General features: G+C 45.4%; 1 protein-coding gene across 2 annotated transcripts in view; it reads left to right on the forward strand.

The window, feature by feature from the left end:
- The first annotated feature begins 5,575 nt into the window (after window positions 1-5,575).
- GPR68 (G protein-coupled receptor 68) overlaps window positions 5,576-21,867 on the forward strand; it is a 218,826-nt gene continuing 202,534 nt past the window's right edge. Inside the window, exon 1 of one of the 2 annotated variants that reach the window (XM_078660049.1) lies at window positions 5,576-5,661. The gene's annotated coding sequence lies outside the window, so the exon portion shown is untranslated. The remainder of the gene's footprint in view (window positions 5,662-21,867) is intronic. The other variant, XM_078660047.1, reaches the window with a different exon arrangement.

Genomic DNA, 21,867 nt, shown 5'->3' on the forward strand with positions numbered 1-21,867 from the left:
AAATCTGTTTGCATGTTTCTACACGTCCCAAGCTACTGCAGCTTGTTTTGTTTTTTTAACTGACTTGTATTGAACTGTTTCTAATATCTGTGCGCAACAAATATCTAACAGATTTTTGATGTAAGTAATTTTGTACTAGCATTTTTATTTTTCATGTTTTCAAACAAGCTCTCTCTTTCATACGAAAGAGCTATGCACCAAGGTTTTAAGTGATTTGTGGGAAAGGTTATGGTGTGACCATGTATAATATGGGATAAAGTATCCCTGGTGTACATGATAAGGATGTTGCAAGTCACTGAGGAGTTCCTCGGTGCAGCTCGAAGCATTATCTACACTGGACAGAAAAGTATTTATCGAACATACCTATACGTGGTCTTCATTAAGCGCGACCAGCCCGGTGATCAGCATCGGCACTTAATCATCAACACCGTGCTTGAGCACCATTTAAGGACACATTCATTTTTGGTAGGCACATGGAGATTAATTGATTCACCGAGAATCACAGGATCAACCGCGGTCTGTGCAGGTAACAGTGGTGGGGCGGTGGGGCCACTGGGGGGTGGGGGTGGGGGGGTGGGAGGGGGGAATTTCGAGAGACGATGCAGAGGGAACATTAAATGAAAAAATAATTTCCCCTCAGCATCGTCCCTCGAAATCCTTCCCTACGCGGCCCCACAGCCCCACCGCTGTTACCTGCACGGACCGCGGCTGCCCAGGATGTCTCCCACATGGCCGCTCAAACTTGGTTCCATAGCTCCAAGGTCGGCTGCGCTGGCCAGTACACCATATCCTCTCCCCACTTGTAAGATTTCATGACTTCTATTTCAGGCGGCCCTAACAGAAGAAATGAGCTGGTAGAAGCTGCCTCCTGGTGAGAGCCTCAGCACTTATTTTTTTACAAATTAACCTCCGAGTGTGACAATACGGAGGACTGCAGACGTGCTGCGACTAATCATACATTATCATCGGGCACCCACTGCTGGGTAAAAAGATGTGACCCTTCCCAGTGTAATCCGACGTTGTGACTCTGTTAAAAAAACAAGCAACCTAATACTGGAAGGAATAACCTTTTAAAAAAAATATACTCTTAAGGAACCGTACAGCTTCATATAGCAAATTTTCTCTGAATTGTGATTTCCTAAAGAAGGCTTTCAGCCAAAACGTGTGTAGAAGGAGCAATCCAGTGTATGAAATAAACAATGAATGAAAAATGTATAGCATGAAATGAATAATGTTTAGAAAAACTATAGATAGAAATTTTAAAGTGCGTCATAGAAAGCGCTGTTTGTGACATTACATTGCTGTTTTTGATATCATATCCATTACGATTCTTGTAAAAAGCGAAGGACAAAAAAACAGTACCATCAATCTCACTTACCTGTCAATAGATCACTGTGCCCTATGTTTGCGATTGGATGCAGGACCGGACTGGCCGTAGTGGGCACCGTGCGTTTCCCCGGTGGGTCGCTAGGGTGGGGCCGATTTTAGGGCCTTTTTTGCAACACAGCTGCAATATCAGCCCCTGTAACAAAATAGACTGAAACCGGCCCTGGCAAACAGCTTGGCCGCACCCCCAACCCTCCGGGGGAGGGGGCAGCCGAGCACTTTGCCAGGGCCGGTTTTGGTTCCCAGTCCGGCCATGATTGGGTGCATAGTGTGGATGTATGATAGGGTCAGATTGAGTGAATGGTTGAAAGAATAATGAATTATAGGTGTTTTTTGCATTTTGTATGTCATTTATCTAATATATTATGGATTTTTCTTATAAATAAATAGATTTTCAAATATAACATTTTCCATTGCTGTGGTCATTGCATTAAATACCTGAATTGCTGTCAAGCTGAACTTGACTGTTTTTAAATAGAAGGTTGGCAAAGATTTTTGTACATTTTGTGTTACATATCCCTGTCTTAGGAACTACTACTAGGTACAGGGGAACCCCTTTACATTTGCATTATTTACAGTCTAGTTCTGACATCACAGTGCCTGCTGTCTGAGCCAGCAGCCAAGGTGAAAGGCAGATCAGGTCACAAAGCATAATTAAAGCAGCTGTTAAACACAACAAATGGAAGGTTGCTTTTCTATCTCCTGTTTTATTTTAATAGCTTACAATGACTAGCAGAGAGAATGTTTTTTTCTGAACTCATTTGGTTGTGAAAAGCTCAAATCTGTCTGCATGATTCTACAAGTTCCGAGCTGCTGCAGCTTGTTTATTTTTTAACTGACTTGTATAGAACTGTTTTCTAATATCTGTTTGCAACAAACATCTAACACATTTTTGATGTGTGCAATTTTGTACTAGCTGATTTTTTTCTTATTTTTCATGTTTGCAAACATGCTCTCTCTTTCATATGAAAGAGCTAGTGGTTTGTGGGAAAGGTGATGGTGTGACCATGTATTATATGGGATAAAGTACCTCCTGCTGTATACGATAAGAATATTGCAAATCACTGAGGAGTTCCATAACCATATAAGGGAAGGAGTTTTTCGGCCGGCTTCATTCCCCTATATCACTGGTACTCATAGTACGGCCCGGTATGGGAGGGAGACAGGGCGAGGGAAACCGAGGGAGGGAGACAGAGAAATAAAGAGGCAGACAGAGAGGGAGACCGAGAGAGAGAAGGAGGGAGACAGAAGGAGGGAGAGAGAGAGGGAGGGAGACAGACAGAGGGAGACAGAGGGTGACCGACAGAGGGAGACAGACAGAGTGAGTGGGGCCACGAATGGAGGGAGACAGACAGAAGGAGGGAGACAGATGGAGGAAGACCGAGGGAGGGAGACAGACAGATGGAGACAGAGGGAGACAGACAGAGAGGGAAACAGAGGGAGACAGAGAGAGAGGGAGTCAGAGAGAGGGAGACAGAGGGAGAGGGAGACAGAGGGATGCAGAGGAAGGGAGACAGACAGAGAGGGAAACAGAGGGAGACAGAGAGAGAGGGAGACAGAGGGATTCAGAGGGAGGGAGACAGAGAGAGGGAGACAGAGGGAGACCGAGGGAGACAGAGGGAGACCGAGGGAGACAGAGAGATAGGGAGGGAGAGGGAGGGAGGGAGACAGATGGACTGAGCCAGAGGGCGACAGAGAGAGGGATACAGAGGGTGACAGACAGAGGGAGACAGACAGAGGGAAGAAGACCGAGGGAAGGAGACAGAGGGAGAGAGACAGATAGAGGGAGACAGACAGAGGGAGGGAGACAGAGGGAGGGAGACAGAGGGAGAGAGAAGGAGGGAGACAGAGAGTGGGAGACAGAGAGAGAGAGACAGAGGGAGGGAAAGGGAGAGAGAGAGGGAGACAGAGGGAGGGAGACAGAGGGCGACAGACAGAGTGAGTGAGACAGAGGGAGACGGAGGGAAACAGAGAGAGAGAGGGAGAGAGAGAGAGAGAGAGAGAGATAGAGAGAGAGAGGGATACAGAGAGAGAGAGAGAGAGAGGGAGGGAGGGAGCCAGACAAACAGAGATAGAGATAGAGACAGAGACAGATAGAGGCAGAGCCAGGGGCAGGCAGAGACAAAGAGACAGAGAGGGAGACAGAGGGATGGAGACAGGGACAGACAGAGACAGGGATAGACAGACAGATAGAGGCAGGGACAGACAGATAGAGGCAGGGACTGAGACAGGCAGAGACAGAGAGGCAGAGAGACAGAGAGGGAGACAGAGGGAGACTGAGAGAGGGAGGGAGACAGAGGGTGACAGAGGGAGAGAGACAGAGAGACAGAGAGAGGGAGACAGAGAGAGAGAGAGGGAGACCAAGAGAGAGGGAGACAGAGGGAGGGAGACAAAGGGAGGGAAAGGGAGAGAGAGAGGGAAACAGAGGGAGGGAGACAGACCGAGGGAGACAGACAGAGGGAGCGAGACAGATACAAGGAGACAGATAGAGGGAGACAGAGGAAGGTAGACAGACAGAGGGAGACAGACGGAGACAGACAGAGGGAGGGAGACAGAGTGAGGGAGACAGAGGGAGAGAGAGGGAGGGAGACAGAGAGAGGGAGACAGAGAGAGAGCGAGAGAGAGAGAGAGAGAGAGAGAGACCAAGTGAGACAGAGGGAGATGCAGAGAGAGAGAGAGAGTGGGAGAGCGGGAGGGAGGTAGAGAGAGAGAGAGAGAGATAGAGAGAGGGAGGGAGACAGAGAGAGAGACAGAGAGAGAGAAAGGGAGGGAGAGCTAGACACAGGGAGGGAGAAAGAGAGAGAGAGAGAGAGAGAGAGAGAGAGAGAGAAAGGGAGGGAGAGCTAGACAGAGGGAGGGAGAAAGAGAGAGAGAGAGAGAGAGAGAGAGAGAGAGAGAGAGAGAGAGAGAGAGAGAGAGAGAGAGAGAGAGAGAGAGAGAGATATGTGTATATGCCGGGTCTGGTGGCTCAGTGGACGAAGGCGTCCGCTGCAGGGGCCTGTGTTCAACCTCATGGTCAGTTTTTTTTTTTGCTCTAGCCCCGCCCCACTGACCCCGCCCCCACCGCTGCGGATCTCGGCCACAAACCACACTGTAAATTTGGCCCCGAGAGAAAGTTTGTGAGTACCCAGGGCCGGTTCTAGGATTTGCGAGGCCGTGGGCTAAAAGGGAATGTGCGAGGCCCCTCTAATGTAGATAAGTGGCCCCTTGCAAGGAGACCATTCACAGACACTGTGGGGGGCCTCTTGTCCAGCATTCTGTCGCCCCCCACAGTTTTAACTTTGAGCCCACAAGCATTTCTCACACCTTCAGTCCGATAGGTGTGAGAATTGCTTGTGGGCTAAAAGTTAAAACTATGGGGGCGCCAAAATGATGGACAATGGGCCTCCCACAGTGTCTGTGAATGCGTCTCCTTTCAATTGAAGGGAGCGTCTCCCTCCCTTATGTATCCAGATACCATCCCTGAGAGGCCAAGGGAGGGGGGCCCCTCCATTTCAAAGAAAGGTGACACCTTTCTTTGAAATGGATCGCCAGGGAACTGACAGGACACATCACCAGTGCGTGGCCCCATGCCGGTGGGCTGAGTGCGAGGCCCTGGGCAGCTGCCCACGCCTAGCGCCGGCCCTGTGAGTACCCATGCTCTATATGCTTACATGGAACTCCTCGGTGATTTGCAATGTCCTTATCATGCACAGCAGGAGGTATTTCAGCCCTGGCTTAAACCTTTTCAGTAGGTGGCCCTTTAAACTTTAAGTATTTCAAGAATGTGTCCTATGTTTAGGTGTGTGGTGTGCAGTGCAGGTGAATGATGAGTGAGTGTGTGCCTGGTTGAACCCTGTGCTTGGAATCTAGGAGTTAGTAGGCGTTGCTCAGTTTGAAGTAACATGAACACAGCAGCTACATGTGCACGCCTGGATCCTGGGCTGGAATCTCTTGACTGAGGTAGCGCGAGGGGAGTTGTGTGAAAGAACGGAGTCCTGTCTCCTCTGCTCTCTGTTGCAGGCGGCGTTGCCTTTGCCCCGTGTTTGCTTTCCTCACAGAATCACTGAAGCCTCCATGCACGGAAGCCTCCCACCTGCGCGCGCTGCCTCGGCTGCTGCCAGGGAGGTCAGCACAGGCGCGTGGCTGGGGAGCCCCGTGAGTCAGGTCTGGACAAGGAGGGGGAGGAGGGGTGTCAGAGCCGCGAGGGGGCGGCAGGAGGAGGAGGAAGGAAGCAGACGAGCTGCTCGGCGCCAATGGCAGCAGACCTCTCTGGCTGAAGCACCACGCTCTCAGGTGAGGAATTTCACATTTTATTTAAAAATCTGAAAATCGTGGGCTTTAAACTCAGCAGCGCTTAATTATTTTTGTTTATGTTTGTAAATGGTGCTCGATTGTTGATGGAAATCCACAATTTATTCTCTATTATGCTGGAATTGGCTCTCTGTATGCACTTTTAAGGTTGAAGAAGGGTGTGACTAAAGTGACACATACCCGTGACAGCAAAGATGGCTTGAAATTGTAACAAAAATCAAATTGATTATTAGGAAAAACTTTGTGACGATAACAGCAGCATCACCGAGTGTGGCAGCGGGGTCCCTTACATAGCGCCTTGTGCAAATATAAATGTCTCTGCTGAACTAGCGCCTTGATAAATTATGAATTGGAAATATTATTGTTTGTTTCCGCCACCACGTTGTGGAACACGATGGCGAACTGCCCAAGTTTGGAGGTGTGGTTTCAGTGAGAGTTTGGCCAAGACGGATTAATACCATCATTCTATCCTCTCCAGTTCACCTGTTGTTATCGTGTTTATTCCATTGCGGGGGGAAATGAAGGAGTCTGGCTACTTCTGTTTTGGCGTGTCTAAGTATTATTTCATATTAAAAATCTCATCGTGAATGTATTATATGGGAAGTTTGGCCAGTACGGGCTCCCCAATTCTACAGCAGACAGGTGCAGTGCCGAGATCCCCACTTTATAGCATTGTGATCTCCGGTTGTTTTGTCTATCTGTGTCTAGCTGACGTCACTCAGCCGGTCCTGACACTCTACCCTCAGCACTTTGCATTCTGGAGCGTGTAGGGTGTTTTGTTTTAACCTTTTAAAATGTGGTCTTGAGAATCTCAGCATGCGACCGGAGTGTATAGCATAGACTCTGTAAAGGCAGCCTTCTTTGCATGGCAAATAGTGGGGGGATTTTTAAGTTTACCCAAAAATTCCAGGACTGAACGTAATATATATAGTAAATTAGCCGCATGAACTCTATGCATGGGACCACTAGGCTGAAGACACTGTGTTGGGACAAGTGGTACATCCAGCAGATGAGACAGCTGGGCAGCGTTTTCAGAAAGGGGCGTGTCTCATTCTCTCTCCCTCTCCCTCTCTCCTCCACTGTTTCGTTTTCTCACTCAGTCGCAATCTGTGCCTCACTAATTTATCTACTTTTCTAGACTTGCACCTCGTTTTCATCGTTTCCTTTATTTCCAGGCTTCAAACACCGAAGAAATTGCATTTCCAATCTGAATTTGTGCGCGTTTGTCTATTTTTGAAGTGTTTTTATAGTATGCTTCTTTTCAGTGTGAACAATTTTATCACATTTTAAAATAAACGACGACATGCCATTATTAACCTAGGATCGGTAATTGGACATATTATTTGTATTGGAGCTCATGTAGCGCTTCATACTCCAGATGAGTCTGCAAAGCGTGGAGAAGTGTGGCTCAGTGGTTAGAGGCGGCAGACCCGGAATCTGAGATCGACCGTGGACCAGGGTTCGATTCCCCGCCTCGGCGGGTCTCGGGCTCATAAATTCCACGGTCTCGACAATTCTCGCTCCGGTGCCTACTCGACTCACGGGGTCACACTCTGCGACTCTGGGCAATAGCTTGCTTAATCTCCACATCGGCCCCTCGCGGCGGGATGCCTGGCTTTCACCTTGTGGATACCCTGCCGGGGTTTCTCACAGGGGAATACCAGGACGGGTTCCCTAAGCAAGCGCGGAGATGCCCCAGGGTAAGTCCTGCGCTATATAAGTTTCATAAGTTTCATACAAAGCGCTCTGATTTGCAGCGGAATCCTGGCTGCCCTTTCCCGAGTACGGGATGCAGGGTTTTGGTTGTGTTTGACAAAGTGCATGAGGCCAGGAGACTTGCTCTAAACTAAACACGCTGCAGCAGAGAACACTAAATACAGATTAAAAACAAGCTAAACTATCATGCAGCGAGTCTAAGAGTTAATAACAGCATAAATGACATTATTTACTTCGTAGCATTAACATTTAGCACAGAAATGATGTTCAGCAGGATAATGACGGTACATAGCACGATAACATGGTTAACATAAACCAAAGTGAGTGACTACAGTAAGGCACAAAGTTGCAAATGTGTGACAGGTACAAAAATAAACAAGCATTGGCATAGCCAATAGGTCTCGCCTTTGGGACCTTTATAAGTATTTAATTATGCAGCGCAATATCCTTGGTGCAACATCAACTGTTAAAAAGTAAACACAAGGTCCCAAAGGCGAGAGCTATTGGCTATGCCAATGCTTGTTTCATAAAAGTGCCCCATTGGAGTGTAACAGAACTCTGGAGGTTCCCACTACCCCACTTTGTAGTAGCAGAAGCGTTTAACAATGCTTCCTCCCCCCCCCCATGGCAGATGTCGTCCTTGTTCCTCCGCCTTACTTGCAACGTAGCCCCACGTGTCAGCCAATCACAGCAAACGTTGAGTCTCTTTAAAAAAAGAAGGTCTGGGTGTGGTGTGGCATAGCCGGGACGTATCCAGCCGCTCTTGTAAACACTGGCCATAAAAAAACAAAGCTTTTGACCGATAAAACAGTTTTTGTTTTCCCCTCAAAATCAACCGCTGCAAAGGTCCTAAAAAGTTCGATTAGAATTAAACTGTACATAGGAGAAACATGTAGGTGTTACGTGGGACCACAGTAGGAGATCAGCGGTCGACACAATAATGAATATGACAGTTGACTGAAGTGTAGTGTGGTTTACTTGATCACATACTTTGTTTTATTTCGAGGTTTTCGAATTGAACAACAAAGAACTCAACTGAGAAAGTTAAATATTTAGAAGTAAATATAGAAACTAAAAACCGCAACACAATCACATCCAGTAGCTTTAAAAGGAAATGTATTCAATAATGAAATAAAATGTGCATGAAAACAGATGTAGATTAAAAGGCTCAATAACTATACCATCTGACATTTATATCCTCAACTCGTTATTATGGGATACCTACGCAGGCATTGTCAGAAGCCTATATCTTTCACAAGCTAAAAGACAGCCAGTTGTAGAAAAAAAACGTAGTTACGCGTGCACGAAGCAGTAGCTGTTTTTGCTCTTTTTGGAAGCACATACTCATGCTTGTGGCGCGCCTCTGCGCAAGGTGTATGCCCCCACAAGCACGAGTATGTGCTTCCAAAAAGAGCAAACGATGGCTAAAGGTCTCCTCAGAAGCGCATGCGCGCTGCATAGGCGAGACCTAAAAATAAAGTGGGAAAATACAATTTATAACTGTATTTAATAGAATCACAAATTTACGATATATATTAAGGCAGTGAGAGTTATTTGTTTCTTTCCAGAGCTCTCCATTTTTCTACTAACATGCGTGAATAGCTCATCGAGTCCAGATTTTTCTTTGCCTTCTGCTACTTTTAACCCTGTTTATTTATTATACAAATAGGATTTAAAGTACCAGAATCCAGATTTAAAAAAATCATGGACTGGATATGCTACTGACCATAAACCTGGGAAACTTGAGAGCTCGAACTTTTTGCCTTCACATCTTAGGAGACTGGACTTGAGGGTTAATTTAAAGTTCTGCAGAGAAGGGCATACCACCCAGAGGGATAATTCTAGAGACTGGGTCTTAGAAGGGAAAAATACTGACGCACACAACAGCACAAGGTGGTTTGGGTGAGACTTGAAGACTTTGCTCGTAGTTTTGGCATGAGAACATATTGATTGGGTCAGTAAGTCAGAGAAAAGAGTATTAGTCAGCTGGCTGCTCAGTGAACTAATGTAGCCACTGAAATTCAGTCTTTTACCCTGTGATCACATGTTTGAATCCTGTGCCATAATCCTTTTAAATTATTTCAACCTCTCACATCTCCTTTGTGTTAGTCCAGGATAAGGAAGTAAAGAATCTTACGTAGAATCTTACATAGCTGACACAGCTTAAACCAGCCATGTTCAAGAGCTTGGCTACCAAGGTAGATAAAGACCCTCGCCTTATGCATAGTTAAGTGGTCTCTTCTTAACTCCATTTGGGTCAACAGGATTATATTACTTCATGGACGTCAATTCACAAAAATGCCAGGGGTAGGGTAAGGATCATCACACACCCTTTGACCTTAATGGCATCACAAGTAGTGACATCATATAGCCTTTCAACCTGAATTTTCCTAGCAGGTCATTTCACATGACCTCAACCCTGATGCCATCACAATAAATGACATTGCTAAAGTTCTATAATAATCACATGATTGATATAACAACACAACAGGTATGCAGGTCTACTTTAGATCCCACCTATATTAGGTTGCTAACATCATCTTTGAAAGTTCTAAGGAGTAATACTAGCCATGAATTGTCGCAAGATGGTTCAGGCAGACTGGTTCTATATGGGTTCGGGGTTTGGCCCTAGAGAAAATGTTGAGAAAAATTAAGTAAAATAGTGCATTTGGGAACACAACTTTCACATACATTTGTTTAAAAGCCATAAGCTCTATGGGTACAATCCTTAAATATTCAAGCACTTTCATGGTTTTTCACGCCAATGAAACCTGACTCCATTAACCTCCTCCCCCTCCATTTGTCAAAAATGACCTCCATTGTGCCTGGGCCAGCATTCTGTCATGGATGTCCTCTTAGGCCAAAAATTACTTGTGTCAAAATGACCTCAGTATGTCAAGGCAACTGTTTTGTCATGACTGCCCCCTCGCATGTCACTGTTGTCGTCCCTCATAACAATAAGTACCTCCAATATGCTAGTGCCAGCATTTTGCCATGGTTGCCCCATGTGCCCAGAATTTCCTCTTGTATGGAACAACCAGAATTTTACTACTATGTCACGAACTACCTTCACTACTAATTATTTCTCTCCAGTATGCCAGTACCAGTATTTTACTATTATGCCAAAGTTACCTCCTGTCTGCCAGTATATTGTCACAAGTCGCAGGCATGCCAAGGATTGCCAGGGCTAGTATTTTACCATGAATGCCTCAATTCTCATTCAGTCTCACTTATCACTCACTCTGATTCACACATTCCTATTTAATCACACTCACTCTCAAATCATTCTGACTAATTATCACTCACTACCTGTCACTGACGCTCCTCATTTTTACTCATACACACACATGCTTACACATACACTCACATTCAAACACTCTTGCTCACATAAACGTACTCACCGCAAACCTGTACACAACATACATTTAAAGCATTTTTTTTACTTACCTCAGCTGCTGGGGGAGGACCTGTTCCAGTCAATTGTACTCAATTTTGAATTACACTAATATTATCAGAAAATAGGGAAGTAGAGCCCCAACCAACGCCTATAGGAAAGAGCTGCCCCTGTGTTCCTGGCACTGATTCTGCCAGCTCTGAGGCCAGGGAACGCAATCGCAGTGCCGGGAGTCTCAAAGGGCAAGTCCTGGCTCACAGCCGCAACCCTTCGAGACCCTTAAATGACGTCCAGGTATTATTTTCACTTCCCGTGGGGTTATACAATCCAACCCCACTGAGGCATTGTTGGAAGTTGGCCAATGTCATGGGTTAAACCTTCAGCTAGTCTTGGTATTTGAACAGCCACACATTGACATCTGAGGCTCTTAGTTGCTTTTAACTCTCTAAAATTAATTTAGCAATCACAACATGGACATATCTGTTGACTAAACATACAACACCACAGAACAATTGGCTAATGATTCTGGATTAATACTCCTATAATAGTGTCGGTACAGACCAGAACTGGGTTCCCTTGTTTAAGGAAGCTAAACCCTCATACGTCATGGTGACATGCTTCATCACTGGGTCTCTACTCACCTTGGATAATTTTTTAAATCAATGGTGGACTTTTAAACCGGAGTTGTCAGTAGGGGACTTGTGGAATTTAAATCTCCCACTGCGGATGGTATGTGTGAGGCTCAACCCTTCACTAACAAGCCTGATCCAGTTTTCATGAATTTTCAAGAAACCATGGTGAACCCTTAACTGTATCTCTAAAATTATCTAGTGGTAGACAATGCCTAGTCATTGTATTTTGCCTCTAGTAAAAACAAAGCTGTTACTCTATGGGTAAGCATTATCCCCTGTGTCCATTTTGGTCAACATGTTTCAGCTGATAAGCCCCACAGCTTTGTTTGTGACTGATGTCCCAATGCTTACCACTATCCACTCCCTTGTGTAGAATGGTTTTGTGTGTTGTGGTGGGTAGAAGGAAAACATGGAAGAAATCCTAAACCAATGCTCAACACCAGGTTTAGTGGCTACCTCCTGCATTGGTCAGTGACAGTAAAACACAGTCTTGTTGTTAGTACATGAGTCTGTAATTCTTGCGTGGGATGGGGGGAAATTATGGAGAGGACCACACTCTGTGATGAGGCATGCCACATTGGTGGGTGAGGGTACCGCGTTATTTAACGAGGAAACCCATAGTCGATTGTGATTACAGTCTGTACCCACATCAATATATGAATATTAAATCACAATCGAAGTCATATCATACTGTGGTATCATACGGATATTATTGGGAGCGTGTATGATAGACCATTTATCCGTGATCCATACATCCTCTGCCTCTTTCAAAGTCGTTGTTGTTTTCTAAGTAGCCAGGACTGCTGAAGGTGTGAGAAATGAAGATAGACCACATGGCATTTATGAGGTGTGTAATGGAAGCACCTGTTATTTGTGGAGCTACAAGACTCTCACGCTGGCACAAAAAACACAAGCATTGCCAAAGTCAACACGTCTGGCTTGATTTGAACCAGATATAAAAATATTTAAAAAGCCAGATTTAATAAAACAAAGTTACTGATTTCTGTAGAGAATGCATTTATGATATAAAGAATTTAATGTGATGTGAAACACACCCTCACGTAATGAAAAACATGCACTTCAGAGGAGGTGAAACGATACACAAAACTGCCAGAAGAAGTGAAAGAGACATGCTCCTGTTATTTCAAGCCAGACCTAATAAGCGAGTATAAAGTTAATGTTGCCACTAGGAATACCCCTTTGAAGTAGCATTACTAGAGATAATTTACAGACAGCAGGCAAATGGGAGTTTAACATATCCTTCCTTTGACACAGAAGATAGCTTTGGATGCAGAGTGAATTGACCATTAGCTGTAAGCATTGCATAGTGATCCTTTTTAGCTAAATTGATGCCTTGCCATCATGGAATTGCAGCTCCTTCAATGCTTAATACAGCAGTTGTTACCTCTTTACTCCTTTTTCTAGTGTTATTTTAGTACTTCTAGTGTGACCTAAGTTCCCTGTGACACAATGCATGGATGGATGCTGGTGGGGGTGGAGTTCATCGCTGGTGAGCCTTTGCATTGTCTGTCAGACCTTTCCAGAGTTAGTGGCTAGGGCCCTGGGTTCAAGGCGTGTTTCCTAAAACTTGCTTCGGCCCTGGCAAGTTTGGTTGCCTCTTATCATGGGTGGATTGTTCAGCTGGGTGTTTACGGGGGGCACTGACAGAGTGCATATTTGAAGAACAGGCTCATTGGGCCGATGCCGGATACAACCTGTCCATTTCTAAAGGGTAAACTCGTTGCCAAGGCCGCCTTTTGGCCCTAAGAACATACGTACATGTGTTTATCATCCAGTACAGTGGGGCTCATTTAACTGACCTCAGATGGAAGTATAAGTGGACAGGCTGGGATGTTAGCCTGTGATGCAGGACACTAGTGTAGAGATGCACTTGGCCACTGAGCCACGAGCCCATGTTGAGCACATGATCAGCTGCACCCCACAACATTCTAAAGAGCCCCTAAGAAAAGTATTATTGCTAGTGCCCGGTAATATTGGAGCACCCCTCACTTTTTATGTTCCCAGGCAAGTGACAGGACAGCAGAATCCTGAAATATAATGTCTTCACTTTAAGTAGTAATTTAATTTATTTTTTGGCACAGAATGTTTGATGGACTATTAATGTACAGTGGGCAAGTAATGTGCATGATATCCTGGCCCAGTATTTAAAACAGTCTAGATTATTTCTACTGCTTTAAAAGATCTGATTGGTAGAATTAATTGTCCTGGGGTGCAAACATATTTAACTGCTGTGCACCCAGTGTTTTGTATGGGGTCCCGATCCTAACAGGTTACAGGTACATGCACAATTTGCTGCTATGGTGTAAATAAATATCCCTCCTTCTTGCTGTTAGATCGAATTATTGTAGATTAAAACTATCTTCTGTAAAAGGCACCGGTTAGAGAGCTCCTGGCTTCTCCCCAAATTCCATGATAGATGATGGCAGGATCACACCCTATGCTTGCTCAATTTGTGCAATGCCTGCGGTGCTGGAAATGGAAAATGGGCGTCGTTGGTTGGCAAGAGAAAGTGGGCGGAGCAATGAGGGGAGGAGCAGAGTCTGACATCATGTTACAGATTTATTTTTTGAAAAACTCCACCACAAAGAAATTGGCAAAAATGGCACGTGGTGGTAAACGTGTTCTGGCTTATTTAATTGGTCACAAATCAACTGCATTTTAAAATATCCTGCGGGCGAGGCACCTACTGCAGAAACCTTTATATAAACAGCAATTCTCAGACTATAATAACAGTAAGGTAACTCTAGTGGTTAATGCACTTGCTGAGGTAACATACATGAGACAAAGCACGTGGTGTAACACGAAGGTCACTGAATTGTTGTCCTTGCAGATAGCTCAGTGGGTTATTGCAGAGATATTTGTGTTATCCACAGGTCAAAAGTTATAATCTTTGTAATGTAGCTCAGTGAATATGAACCTGCACCACGGAGCATTATACAAAATGCAAGGCATAAGTGCAGAACCATAATTTTTTTCTCGATCTTTTATTTTCTAAGGTTGCTAAAAGTGGTCTTTTGAATATTAAAAAAAAGCCTATAAAGTAAGCACTATACAAGTGTTTATTGATGTAATTACTCATATAAACTGATATATCTGGCTTTCTTGTCATGTTTGCATATCGTGTACCTACAGAGATTGGAAACGTCAGAAGCCTGCCTCAAAAGCATAGCTTATCTCTTAAGCTTAAGCACTTGTGAAGTAATAAGGTGAGCATCTTTGTTTCCTGGCATCAAGGTGCTGTATCTACCTGCCTCTCAAGGTACAATGAGACTCGAACAAAACCGTGCGGATGGCCCTTTAGTTCAGGCATTTGTGTTGGATCCAGCTATAATTCAAAACAAGAGGCCTTCCAAACCTGTCTAGATTGCAGCTTTGAACTGAAAACACACCAAGTGAGGGCGCAGCCAAAGGTGTCCTGGTGTTGGCAAAGTTCACTGGCTTGCAGCACGGTTCTCTAGGGCCGGGTCCAGGATGACTGCACACTTGATTCATATGATTAAGGGGGGATGTGTGCTAAACCATAAAATCCTCACACAACCCCCTTCCTTCCTAGATGGTAATGGATGTCTGTGGTTAAGTTTCATCCAGGATCAGAAACACCTGATGCATGCACGTGCCCTCCTATACAGGGCTTTAAGTGGGCCGGGTCTCACCGGGTCTGAGCACTGGCCGTTTTTTTAAGGAGGCCTCAAAACGGGTCTCTATCGGGCTCTGTTTTGTGCCCTGGCACAGGAGGTCCGTTTTTTTCGAGCGGTATAGGGGAAGGGAAATCCTTTAAAGAGAGTGATTTTCTCTCTGAATTTCTCTTCTCTTTTTCAGGAGCAGCAACATTGTCGTGGTGTCACCAGGGCTTTATGTGGAAGCTTTTTCAATATTATATACAAGCCACCATTGCTGCTTATTTGTCTTATGCAACTAGCAACCATTGACAAAGCCAATAGTCCTGACTTGTTGTAAGTATGATGTCACTTGTTGTATCATATATCTGGATGCAATGACAGAAACAACAAAATACCAATCGGGCGGCACACTATGCTAAGCACAAACTTTTAGCCGACATGTTTTAAGCCACGTCCTTAACTACATTAGCCACGCCCCCTTGAGACCCCCCCCCCCCCGGTTTTTTCATCCCACTTAAAGCCCTGCTCCTATACCAAAGAAATACTTCATGCATCAACCCCTCCTCACTATGCCACGCGGCACAGGGCTCGGGAAAGGAGGAGATGTACACAAAGTAAGGCTTTGTGATGATGATTCCCAAAGAGCTGCTGCGCTAAACTGTGCTTTTCCCCTTTCTGCTCTATTTCCTACTAGAAGAGAGCATTTTGCTCCATGTTTGATCACCTAACAGAGTACCCCTGGCATTTCTCATAATTATCCCCCCACTCTGAATGTTGGTAAACCTCTAAGCAGGTGATCAAACATGAAGCAAAATGCTCTCTTCTAGTAGGAAATAGAGCAGAAAGGGGAAAAGCACAGTTTAGCGCAGCAGCTCTTTGCGAATCATCATCACAAAGCCTTACTGGTTGTATGACGTTACAACGCATGCTATTACCCTGCATGCCATTGCAACGCAAATCTTTGCCCCAACCTGCTGTCGGGGTTGTGCTGAAAGTTGGAATAGTTTAATTTACTATTCCAACTCCAGTGTGCGCGACAGTAGGGAAGGTGTTGGAGTTAAATCCAACACCTTCTACCCCCTGCTACATACCTTTCACGTTGCAATGGCATGCGTTGTAACGCTTGCGATGTAAGGGCTGTTTCCCCTCTGTGTAATCCACAGTTATGTGGCATTCTTCCTTGTATTTCAAGCAGTTGCGGCTGCTACCAATATGGAATGGTGGGACAGCAGCAGCAGCAGCTGCGGTGGCAGCAGGGGGCGAGGGGAGGGTTGAATTGAAAAACAAAACGTTTTTTAAAAGCCTTAAACAGTCCTGCGGCGGCCTCGCGCTTCGGTGCTCTTCCATTCTTCTGTTTTTTCTGGCAGCCCCTAGGACATACTCGCCATCCAATCCAGACGCTGCTCTCATACTATGAGACGAGCGCCAGGTTTGGCCTGAGTGGGCTGATTTGACGTTCTGCTCAGGCACAGGGAGTCTGTGCCATTTCTCCACCTGGCTGTAGAATGCAGCTGGGTGGAGAAATCAAATGCGTATGTCTGTTTGGCCGGCCTGAAACAGCCGCCAAACAGACATGCACACTTAGATGTGCACATAGCACTTTGTTTGTCCTCCCTCTCATGTCCCGGTCCCACCCATCCCTACACCTACTGGCTCAGCCAACAGCTAAAAAAATAAAACAGTAATAAAATATCGTTTTATTTTTCAGCTGCTAATTCCGAGCCAGTGGGGCGACGCTCGTTTGCCATTGGGGAGGAGCCGCTGCTGAATTCAAGTTTCTATATTTCAAGAAGTTGTTGTTTATATTAACATTGTCAAATGCGCTAACGTTTTACCCACGTGCATAACTCACGAGGGCACTTACAGGGGTCTTTTTTTCCTACCTCAAAAAAAATTTACTTTTACAGGAGGCAAAAGGATCACAAGAGGAAAACACACAACCTTCTTCATGAAAGCCCTCAAAGTAAGAAAAGCAAAACAGCAAATCAAAATTTCTCCTGCCTGGCTCCTAGATTCTCGAGCCATATCCTTGGGGAGTCGAGACTGAACCCTAAACTCCTGTCCTTCAAGAAAAACCTCAAGGCTTATGTGTTCAAAATACATTTCCTTTATTAGTCCCCTCCCTCCCTCTACCCGCTTCAGTCAGCAAGACTTCTGTGCTGATTCAGATCTTGTTCACCCTTCCAGATATAACCCTTCTAGTTCTACACTCCATGATTCCTTTAGTATTCCCTTCTCACTTACCTCCATTGGCCTGTTATGTCCTCTTTTATTGTTACTGTTTTTTTTAAAAAAAAGCGCCTCACTGTCCTTGTAGCTAGTGCCTCGTTATAAAAATACAAATTAAATTAATATACCACAGCCTGACTGACACTGACTTCAACCACTTGCTGCTGTCACTTATTTCTCCCCACCCCTTGCAGTTTTTTTTATTCAAGAGCACATGGTTTCTATTTTCAGCACTGGATGTGATACAATGACACACCTTTGGATTGGCGAGCTGTCCTAAAGGTCACTTTAACATTATGTCATAATCATGTTACCTTACCTTGGTAAGCTTGAAATTCACATTTCCAGCTTTTTTTTTTATTGTGTTCAACTTGAAGTGTTATTGATGCTGTGGTGCTATTGTCACACTCCCTCCCATGATGACATCATGTAATCGATATGGGATTCGTTACTTTTGTTTGCCAATTTTTTAGAACATAATACAGAATCATGTTTTTGATAGGATATGGGCTTTTTCGGTAGACCTTGTTTTTCAAGCAAATAATAGGAAGCTTTAGCCTAGCCAGTGCTTTCATTTGCAAAACACACAAGATGATGGACAGAAAGTTGCACAATGGCAAAACATTCACTACCAGTCACAGATCTGGGTTTAATCCATCGTTATTTTGCTCACCAAGCCACCCCAGTTCAGACATGGCATATGCAAATCAGTCTTGACCCTGTGCCTCATGGGAACAGTCCAGCCCGAACTGCTGAATGTTATGCCATTGTGCAACATTCCGTCCATCATCTTGTGTGTTTTGCAGTGCTTTCATTTGAGCCGGTGGTGCTCGACACCAGCACTTAATTGTCACCACCGGCTCTTGTTGCAGTCTGCCACAAGGTGGTGCTATCTGAGATAACAACAACTGTCAATTATTAATTCTGTGTACATTAAAAATGACTTTTACCTGCAACCCAAGCCATTCTTATAGCTTTGGGGGCTTGGAATAGTCCGAATTGTCACACTTGTAGGAGTGTGATGGTTAGTAGTTGTGTTGTTACTAACATCGGCATCATGTTGCGGCAATGTGTGGTGCAAGCTGCAATGGCCTCCTGACGAGAGCCCTGGCACTTATTTTTATTGTTATTTTTTTTACAAATTAAGCACTGATCTAGCCCTTGTACTGTGTAATAACTGCGTGAAGCTGCTTCCCGCTGCGCCGCTATGCCCTTGGGAATTGAAAAGAAGGCATCAGATCAGCAAGTCAACTGTGGTAGACAGACATTGTGATATTAGATCCTAATTAAAGCGTTTGGATACCCAAACATAGGAATACACTGAGTATAGATCAGCCAAGCATGCCTGTGCGCACCAATTATACGACGACTTTGAACCTCAAATCATCAAATAGCAAGTGCATCCCTTGCCAGAACCATCTGCTCGCTTGAACAGACCAAACTAGCACGCTTTGAATGCCACACTGAGCTGCTTCTCCACTGGAGCATCGGTCTGTGAGTGTGCGGCTTACTTGTCCTCACCTAGAAGCAGTGTCAGTTTCATTGCAACAATATGAGCAATCCATTAACTTTATGTTCAAGGGATTCAACCTGTATATGCAATATATACATATATGCACAGGACAAGCGGCTGAGAAGGGAGATGTTAAATGCAGACAATGTTAGCACCAGGGCTTTAAGTGAGCCGGGTCCTGCCGGTGCTGAGCACCCTCCGTTCTAAAAAACAGGTGCTGAGATGGGTCCCTATCGGGTTCTCCATTTTCGCCCTCACCCTCGGTGAAAAAAAGAAATCTTAACTTTGCAGCGATGCCACCCTTCACTGCTTTAGATGTAACTTCAAAGAGACTTGTTATAGTTCTTTCAATCTCATCATTTTAGAACAGAAGCATTTTCAATATTCTATACAAGAAAGCCATAGTTGTTGCTTAGTTATCTTAAGCAAATAAAAACCACTGACAAAGCCAATAGTCCAGGCTTGTTGTAGGTATAATGTTACTTGTTGTATTATATAGCTGAATGCAGTGACAGAAGCAGTAAAATACCAGTCGGATGTCACACTATGCTTAGCACAGATTTTCAGTTTATGCATTTTTAAGCCACGCCTTTAATTACGTCGGGCACGCCCCTTCGAGAGACCCACCCCAGTTTTTTCATCCCACTTAAAGCCCTGGTTAGCAACACTCTCAGCTAGCACTATTAATATTCTGAACAATCATGCTGGTGAAATGACCTCCAATCATCTGATGAGGCGTCCACTGACCATACCTGGCCTGAGTGTTTGTATAGTGTAGTTATAGTTGCAGGGTTTCCCATGCTGTGTGCTTTGTGTGAGTTTTGTGTGTACGTCTGCCCAAATTAACTCATATTTCCCTATACTAATCCACCACTATTCCTTTTTGGCTTCCAGAATAGCTTTCTACTCGTCGAAAAGCGCTTTGACGCCTTGTAAGGGGTAAAAAGCATACAATTATTATTACAATTTTCAGCAACAAATATGGGGTTGAAATATATTTCTCTTCTTTCAATTTCAAAGCTGCTTTTGGTATCCAGTTAATGGCGGTGCGTCTTCGCCCTGTCCTGCTTTGCCACATCCTGGTACCGGTGACTCCACCATTGCACTGCTCCCTTGCCATCCCCTGGCACTGGCAGATGCAGCCACACACCCATGTGACCAAGCCTTGTGAATGGTGGTCCCCATGTTCTCAAACCCCCCGCCAAGGAGATTTGTAACTAGCCAGACGTGGCTCTGCAGCCCCCTACTGCCACCATTGGCGTAGCAGGGTCAGGAGGTACCCGGTGCAGAACATTTTTTTTTTTTTAAAGACCTTTATTGTGCAAAAGTAGTATACAGTTACGGGCCCACAACCAGTCCGGCTGGCCTCGAAATCAAATCAGAGCACATACGGCAACAATAACACAGCTCAGCAGTCCCCAAAGACAGAAAACAGCAAACATTACAATTGTCATTTATATCGGATGCGATCACTGAGCGCAGGAGTTAATAAGGTCCATTTTTAAATTAAAGTATAGTATAAGAAGGATCAGAGACCAGATAGTCCATTGAAGACACGGAGTGGGCAATACGCACAAAAAGATGTCCAAAAACGGAGAATATTAATCGGAGGAGCGGTACAGAACCATCTTAATCAGGATAAAGAGGCATACAATCAAATTTCGTATCGGGCAATACCCACCCCATATACATATACAACCCCGTGAATGTGAACGTGGACCCCAAAAGAGACAGAAAAGGCAAGCAACTCTACACCTAGCCTCCATACTGACCCAGAAAAAGAGGAAAGAAAGAGAAGACAAACAAAAAGGGAATATAATGGAGATAATGGCCCATAGAAACTAAAAAAGGACTAAACAAACCCCCCCCTACCCCCCACCCTACACGCATGCAGAGGCTATGGCCTACCCCCCCCTCGCAGTGTGCCTATCGCCCGAAAACGAGTACCCGAAATATAGACAAAGAAAGAGAAAGAAGAAAAAGAAGAAAAGTTACAGAAAACGGCAGGAGGTACATATATGTACACACACACAGGCTCCCGGTCTCCCCAGCCAAGAAGGTACATTCTACCCCAGAAACCACAGCAGCAACAGTAATCGGTAGTGCGATAAAAATGGGGAGAGGCAACCTAAACTGCGCAGAGAAGTGTAGCGTAGAAATACACCAACCCGCCCCTCCGCTAGCCATACAGATGTCACACAGTAAAGAAATCACCTAGCCTTGGCCCGATCTTGTGGGTCCTCCGAGGGATGTTCGCCCAGTAAAGCCCGCTTCAGCCGACATAAAGGAACAAAATGGCCACAGAAGATAAAAGAGCAACATGCAAATGCAAATGGGACGCCACAGACTACCAACAAAGTCACCTTCACTCATGGCCATCACCCCCAATAACACCCCAAGATACTGTTGCCATAGCCAGAATACAGGGGCGAGGAGAGAAGAGGCAGTCACCGGAGCCAACAGTCGCTGAGGCAATGTCTGGGCCACTTGCAGCGATACGATGGGCGAGGTCACCATTTCCTGCCGAGAGAGGAACCCTTCAGTGTAGCAGAAGCATACGGTTGTTTGTCCACAAGCATCAGTACAGTCCGGGATCTGCAAGACTCCTCCGCACTCGAGTGCGACCACAGTACCACCCTCAAAGACAGTGAGGGGCAAATCCTCGCACCCCCAGGAGCCATCCGATCGCGATCGTTCCAGGGTGGATACAAGATCGTCAAGCTTACGTCCCAACACACGGGATCCTTCCTCCCAATCGGACTGCAGGGCAAGAAGAGCAGCAAGAATATCACCGCAAAGCAGCGCAGGCTGTGTGTCCCACCATACAGCATCGCTCGGCAAACCGCAGTTCCCATCCCACTGTGCTTCAGTAGGCAGGGCGATGTCCTGCCGTTCAATCAGGCAATCATCAAACGGGGCTATCCGGGAGGGAGAATGAAGACCAGGCAGGGACGAGTCCGGTTCGGGTAGATTGCAGTGCGATACTCGGGGGCCGTCACAACACACACCCAAGGAGCGATCTCCCCTCCGAGTCGGCAATGGCAGCGAATTCGGGAGCGGCCC

This window comes from Lissotriton helveticus, chromosome 9 (assembly GCF_964261635.1).
Source record: "Lissotriton helveticus chromosome 9, aLisHel1.1, whole genome shotgun sequence".
NCBI classification, from domain to species: Eukaryota; Metazoa; Chordata; class Amphibia; order Caudata; family Salamandridae; genus Lissotriton; species Lissotriton helveticus.